This window comes from Rhinolophus sinicus, linkage group LG05, assembly GCF_036562045.2.
Source record: "Rhinolophus sinicus isolate RSC01 linkage group LG05, ASM3656204v1, whole genome shotgun sequence".
Classification (NCBI taxonomy): domain Eukaryota; kingdom Metazoa; phylum Chordata; class Mammalia; order Chiroptera; family Rhinolophidae; genus Rhinolophus; species Rhinolophus sinicus.
In genome coordinates, this window is record NC_133755.1 from 166,585,821 (window position 1) to 166,593,376 (window position 7,556).

General features: G+C 40.5%; 1 long non-coding RNA gene across 18 annotated transcripts in view; it reads left to right on the forward strand.

Annotated features, from left to right (window-relative positions):
• LOC109454099 (uncharacterized) overlaps positions 1-6,691 on the forward strand; it is a 34,644-nt gene extending 27,953 nt beyond the window's left edge. For 13 of the 18 annotated variants that reach the window (XR_002138425.2, XR_012496769.1, XR_012496773.1 and 10 more), the window contains one exon: positions 5,275-5,479. This is a non-coding gene — a long non-coding RNA (uncharacterized LOC109454099). Of the gene's footprint in view, positions 1-4,452; positions 4,500-5,274 lie in introns of all 18 variants that reach the window. The other 5 variants (XR_012496765.1, XR_012496766.1, XR_012496767.1 and 2 more) reach the window with 2 other exon arrangements.
• The last annotated feature ends 865 nt before the right edge of the window (positions 6,692-7,556 follow it).

Genomic DNA, 7,556 nt, shown 5'->3' on the forward strand with positions numbered 1-7,556 from the left:
TCTTGCCATCTAACAGTTTTTATTCTTCTTAAATAATAATGCCTCTCATATATGTTTCGTGAGAAATCATCCTTTTTCTTAAAGAATTTGATCATGTTCTGAAATGTTTGTTAATGGGTAGTGTGGGGGCAGAGCCCCAGAAAGTAGTTTCCAGGCTCTGGGCCTCACATAGACAGGTGCTGGCTCAGGTAGTAAATGGCCATCAACTGTGATTGCATGGCCATCAGCTGTGGCTAGTTGGCCGTCAGCTGTAACCAGTGAGCCATTGGCCACTAATATAACTGCTGTGGCTACGCTAGCAGAAAGAAGAGAAAAATGGGGTCTAGCAAGATGTTGGCTGGGCTGGCAAGCGTGGATGGCGGTTTGCGGACAGTGTGGATCCAGCCTCCAGTGAGAGTATAGTGCCGCCAGAGAGAATATAGTGGTATGACTCCCCTACCTATGGCTCCGTGGGTGTTCCTTTTTGGCCTCACCATATCCTGTGTTATGTGGGGAGCGGGACCAGAGACCTCGCAGGCCGTCTCGCACGACAAATGGCGCAGCGAGCAGGGTCTCCCGCACGACAGGTAGACTTTCCAAACATAACATCATTCATTGAACAAATATTTATTGAAGACTATCTGCCAGATATTGTTATAAATATTGAAAATAAAGTCCCAAAACAAAGCAAAACAAAAAAATCAGAAAAATCCTGAATAAAGCCTGATGGAGCGAGAAGAAAGGACAGTTCCAGGAAACTGGGAAGGATTGGATGAGAGATGTGATCTTTGGTGGAGGAAAGCAGCTATTCCTTGTGGTCTCTGCCTTCAGGAGGGAGGGAGCTGGGAGAAGAAATGATCTGACCCCACTCTCTTCCCTCCCTCCAGCCTGCTCAGGCCCTGCTTGTTTGCAGCTTTAAACTGTCCAGCTAGCATACAGAACACAAAGGTTTTGGTTAGACATAATTCTGATCCGATCCTAACTCTCTCTCATGTGGTCCAAATACAGCAATATGTTGTCGAGTGCTGCTGAGCTAATCCAAGTCTCTGGTTTACACATAAGGAAGCTGAGAGAAAACATGTTTTGTTCAAGGAGACGCAGCTTGTGATACATCAAGTTGGATGGAGTGAAGAGCTCAGATGGCCTTACTCCAAACTTAGGTGCTGCTGGATCTATTCAAAGCAAGTTAGAACTAAGGGTTGGGGCTGGAAAGAGAGTTAAGGAGTAGAAATAAAAATGAGGGGGTCATTTATCAATGTCTTAGCTGAAGATGAAGGCATGGTTATAAGGCTTGATTAGCAGCAGCGAGCCCAAAAAACCGGAATACACAGGTATCTACAATGAGTCCCCCATTCTACTTTATGCACAAATAAGATAAATTATAAGCTTTAACTATTATTATTTTTTTGAAAACAACAGTTTCTGTGGGAAGTCTTTGGAACTGTACTAATCCTTACTCCATCTATTATATGGTAAAATAAGATCTGTTGCATTTATCTTTTCAACACATATCTACTGAGCTCCTACTGTTTTCCAGGGGCTGGGCTAAACCAGTAAACAAAATAAAATTTCAGCTCTTGTGGAGTTTATTTCTATTGAGGAAGACAGAGAAAATGTATAAAAAGAATATATGTCAGGTGGTGATAAGCGCTTAGAGAAAATAAAGTAATAAGGGGGCTAGAATGACAATGGTGGAAAGGAAGGGTGCAATTTTGTGTAGGATGTTCAAGAAGTCCTCATTGGTAAGTTGACATTGGAGCAGAGGCTCAAAAAAAAAAAGAGGCAGTGGGCCTCAGGAGCATCTGGGGAAAAGTATACAGGCAGAGGGTGCAGCCGTTTCAAAGGCCCTGAGGAAGCACGCTTGGCGGGTTCTAAGTACAAGAAGCATCCTGAGGATGGAACAGAGGTAGAGAGGGGGAGTGATGAGGACAGAGAGGCCACAGAAGCCCAGGTCAGCTGGGGCCAACCAGCCTTCATGAGGATTTACGTTTCTCTCTGAGTGAGTTGAACAACTATGGAAGGAGTTTGCACAGATCTTCAAAGGATCACTCAGCTGGTTGTGGGTTGTGTTGGGAAAAGACTCTAGGAGGCTGTCCCAATAGCCCAGTTAAGAGTGACTATGGCCGGGGACGAGGTGGCCGCGGCGGAGGTGATGAGGGTGCTTGGAGTCCAGGTGTATTTTGAGGGCGGACTTGACTGGCTGATGGCTTAGATGTGAGGGGTCAGAAGAGGAAAAGGCATCAGGATGATGCCAAGGTTTTGACTTGAGCAAGGGAAGGCTGGGGTGCCATTCACTACAGAAAACAGACAGTAGGTTTCTTCTTACACCGTTAGTGAACCAAACTTCCTATTAACAAGTTCATTTTATTTTTCCCAGTTCTGGGAAAAGACTGTACCGCTTATGATCTTATATTTCTCTAGTGGGCATCTGTAGGCAACACCATGGCTTGAGCTCTGTGGTGCGAAGGTGGTTCTTGGTAAAACCGCCATCCTTTTACTAGGAGAGGCTAGCGTGTCCACGCTTCCATGCATAGGGTTGCAAAGGGGGTGGGGACGTTAGCTTTAGAATCTCAGCTATGCTTGTTCAGGAAGGAAGGAAGGAGGGAAGGGAGGAAGGAAAGAAAGTTAGGAACCATTTAACCCCATCTTCTAAAAGGCAGAGGCCTCAGGTCCACGTCCAGACCTCTTGAGGCAGGTGAAGCCTTTTCAGTGGGAAAATTAATGGCACAAAGTGATAGATGAACATTATGACATATCAAAATGTGTGGGAGACGCCATGCCCACCACGGTTCCAGATTGCAGTAAATTCACATTTAAAACCCCTGAAGTGCAATGTGTCAAAACTGAAATGACTACATGCTTCATTCTTAGGTGATGGAAATGATAGGCTACAAAGACAATGAAGATGAAGTCTGCCGTGCTAAGTTGGGGTCCTTAATGATAAACACATCAGCTGTATTTGCAAACTCTGTCAATAGACAGTAAATCCCTTCCTACTTCCTACGTGGTGAAATTGAATATAAAATTACATTTCTAGTCCTTTGAAGTGTTTCCATTCATAAGTAAAAGGGCAAGCTTTTACTATAATACAAACAACTCATTCCTCCTGGGGCTCCTAGCTGGCATTTTGCGATTAGATTCAAGTTTTAGAGCAAACTATAAAAATCTTCACATAAACTCGGCAAATAATATGGTCAGCTGAATTTAGTAAGATCCATAACACTGCTTTTTACCCAATAGTCTGAATATTTCAAATCAACAGAGCTTATACATGTGAATTAGAAATCAAACATGTATTTTTGCTACTGTTTGGTTAATGGAACATGTAAAGGTCTCCTTGACTTCTGCCAGTGGTTCTCCATTTTGTCCGCCAGGAGATATTTGGTAATGTCTGGCAACATTTTTGGTTGTCATAACTTGGGGGGTAGAGTGTGCTCCTGGCGTCTAGTGGATTGAGGCCAGGCATCCTCTTAAACATCTACAGTACATAGGAAAGTCCCCACAGGAAAGATTGATCTGGTCTAAAATGTCAGGAGTGCTGAGATTGAGAATCTGACTTAGGCCACAGCTCGTAGTTCATTCCACAGTTCATGTTACAATTGCATTCCTTTAAGTGAGCCTTACGGTTCACTTGTTCAACTCAATATTTGAGTGCCAAAGGAAGACGACCACTGTCATACATTTCCAGGAAGGTAAGGACACATTACTTTGAGGTTACATGTCTTGTACCTAGTGAGTTAGTCATTACTTGAGTTGGAAGACCGTTTGATTCTTGATTAGAAATTGGTAAGTGTGTCAGATTGTGGCTTTACATAAGAATAGCATGAGGATTAATGAGGTTTGGAGAAATAGTGACCTTTGTTTTATGTCTAAGAACGCTCTGCATTGTTTCGTCCTTCCTGTCCCATGGCTCTGTGCAGCTGAGTGTCAATTACAACTAGTGAGTCCAGATGCTACAGTATTTTAACTGTGGCTGCCTGATTCCAATGGGACTCACAGGCCGAGTACAACATTCTGTATAATGTGTGACATATTTTGAAGACCATCTGTCTCATTTTAGTCTAGAATGGGCTCTGGCAAAGCTTTTGCATGCCAAATGACTTATACCACACACACACACACACACACACAAACAGTGCTATATGAAAAAATGTTTTAAAATACTTTTGTTGAAATATAATTCACATACCACAAAATCCAGACATTTAAAGTGTACAAGTCAATGTTTTTTAGTATATTCACAGAATTGTGCAACTATCTCTCACTACAATCTAAGTTTAGAAAATTTTCATCATCCCATAAAGTAACCTCATTACTAGCAGTCGCTCCACATACCCCAGCCTCTTCCCGAGGCCCAGGCAACCACTATGCATTTTTTGACTCTATAGATTTGGCTGTTCTAGACATTTCATATAAATAGAAACATACCGTATTTTTATTACCTTTTACTTAACATGTTTTCGTTCTTTGTAGCAGGTATCAGCACTTCATTTCTTTTTATGTCCGAGTAGTATTCTATTGTAAGTATATACTACCTTTTGTTTATCCATTTATCATATGATGGACCTTTTGGTTGTTTCTACTTTTGCCTCCTGTAAATAATGCTGATGAGAAGAAATTTTAGGGTGGGGCCCTAATCTAATATGATGATGTTGTGGATGACAGAGGGGCCACATATAAACCTGACATGTGAGAGAGGCCAGCAAGGCAGGCCCTGCAAACTCAGAGACCAAAAGTAACCATATAAGATGGTCTGAACATAAAAATCCCTAATTAAAAACAGGTAATGGCTGGTAGTCACGTCCTAGTCCTGTACCTTCCTTGACAAAGGTCAATCTTTAGCTTAAGTGAGACTGTCTATTGTCTTTTTACATCTAAGATAACATAACTTTGAAACGTCAGAGTAATATTTTACAGACCCCTGAGTACACAAACTCCCACCAGAGCACAAGGCCACAGAACCCCTCATTGTTATCTTGTTCCCCAAATACCATCTCTCTGTGCTGTAAATGTTAATTATTAACTATCCTGTATCCACCAATGTGAAAGAAGTATGTATCTCTTCGGTTTACTTTTTATCCAATCCCAGAGATCTCCCTGCATTGCTTTCTTCTGTCCCCTTAATTTACCACCAGATTTCATGTAACTCTCTTTATATCTCCTCCTTGGGTTCAATTGTATAAAATAAACTGCAAAACTGCCGTTCTCTGGAACATTTTCTCGATCTTTTGAAATTTTGCTTCCTGGCAAGTGTTATCAGTTTGGCTCAAATAAACTCATAAAAGTTCTCTACAGGTGTGGACATTTCTTATGTCAACGGTGTCCTTATGAGAAGGCAGACACCAAGGGTGCATCCACACAGAGAGACTCAGGCCATGGAGAAGGCAGCCGTCTGCAAGCCAAGGAGAGAGGCCTCAGAAGAAACCAGACCTGCCAGTGCCTTGATCTTCACCTTCCCGCTTCCAGAACTGCGAGAAATAAATTTCTGTTGTTTAAGCCACCCAGTCTGTGGTACTTTGTCATGGCAGCCCTAGCTGACTAATACAGGTATATGTCTAGGAATGGAATTGCTGAGTCATATGGTAATTCTGTGTTTAACAGTTTGTGGACTTGCCAAAAAATTCGTATACAAGTCTTTGTATACGTTTTTTTCTTTTTAGTAAAAACAGAGGAGTGGCATAGCTGCTAAGTGTATGTTTGACTTTTTAAGAAATGGACAAACTGTTTTCCAAAGTGGCTATCCCACTTTACATTTGCACCAACAATGCACGAGGTTTTCGATTTTCCATATCCTTGTGAAACTTGTTATTGTATTTTGATTATAGTCATTCTAGTGGGTGTGAAATGGTTTCTCATTGTATTTTGTTCAATAGACTATTTCTCTGAGCTGCTTAGGTTTGCTGCAAAATTGAGCAGAAAGTAGGGTTCCTATATACCTTCTACTCCCCGACCCCCAATCTCTGCTCTATCAATATTCTGCACCAGTGGTAAATTTGTTGTTATAATTGATGATATTTACACATCATTATTGTACAAAGGCCATAGTTTACATTAGCATTCACCTTTGGTGTTGCACACTCTGTGGGTTTTGACAATGTTTAATAATGTATGCGAAAAAGATACATAAGTGGCTAATAAGCACCTGAAAAGATCATCAACATTAGTCCCTATGGAAATGTGAATCAAAATCATAACGAGGGGCTGGGGGAAGGGAAGAGAGGGATGAATAAGCAGAGCATGGCATTTTTAGGGCAGTGAAACCATGTGGTATGACACTGCAATGATGGAGCGAGATAGAGGTCAAACCGTACAAACATTGGTACAAAGGGTACAAAGTTATAAAATGAATAAGTTCTGAGGCTCTAATGTACAGCATGATGACTCTAGTTAAAGATACAGTATTGTATACTTGAAACCTGCTGAGACATTAAGCCTTCTTACCACACACACACAGTGTTAACTATGTGTGGTGATGGATATGTTAATTATCTTGATCTTGGTAATCATTTTACAATGTATATGTGTATCAAATCATCATGTGTACGTTTTACATATATACAATTATATTTGTACCTTTTAAAATATACAATTATATTTGTCAATTATTCCTCATTAAAGCTGGAAAAAACACCTCAAGGTTAAAATGGCGACTATTTCAGTGATTACTTGATAATCATTTTTGAGGGTACACGTTTAGTTCCATTATATTGTGAAAATACAAAATACACAAGATTTTTGGAAGTAATTTTATGGAACTTTTAGGTTTCTTATGCTTTCAACATCTTCATTTTAAAATAAAAGTATTTCTATTTAAAAAATCAAATGCTTTTTTAAAATCGGGTTGTCTTTTTAATTATCGAATAGCAGTGCTTTTTAAGGTGGAATTTGCCTCCGACCGAAGAGAAAAACAACTCATGCTTTTGTCTAGTATGAGAGAGACGCTGTAACGCTGTGTGATGATTCTGGAGGATGGCCTCCTCAGCGGACTCAGTGTCCCGTTAGATGTGGGACCTGTCAATGGAGTTGCCTTGTAACTTCAGGACAGAGCCACGACTTTTCTTGGCAGCAGGATTCGTAGGAGAATCCAAAAGAAACAAACAGCTTTAGGCAATGTTACATAAATCTTGGAGATAAAAGTTAATCAGTTTTTGTAACAATTTGGTACTGACATCAAAATCAAAGAATAAGAATCAAATAGCACTCCTTAATGAAACACATAGGGATAGCACGGTTATAGGAGAAACGTCAGATGATTCATTAGCTAGTCTCTTTAGTGGACAGGACGTTTGAAAATGTTTTAGTAACCCACACATCTCTGCTGATGTAACCCACGTTCATTAGCTATTCCAACCAATTAAGTTCAACAACGATTCGCTGACCACCCAAAGGAAGGCAACGCCGTTTCTACTGAATTCATTGAAATCGATACATTTTAAAAAAGAAACAATTACATTTTCTATGTTTGCTAACTTTTTAGAAAAGGAAATAGCAGCCACCCTTTTTGGTATTTGTTATGCACTTGGCTAAAGAGATTCTGGAACTTAACAACCACACATTTTGGCAAAAAGAAAAAAAAC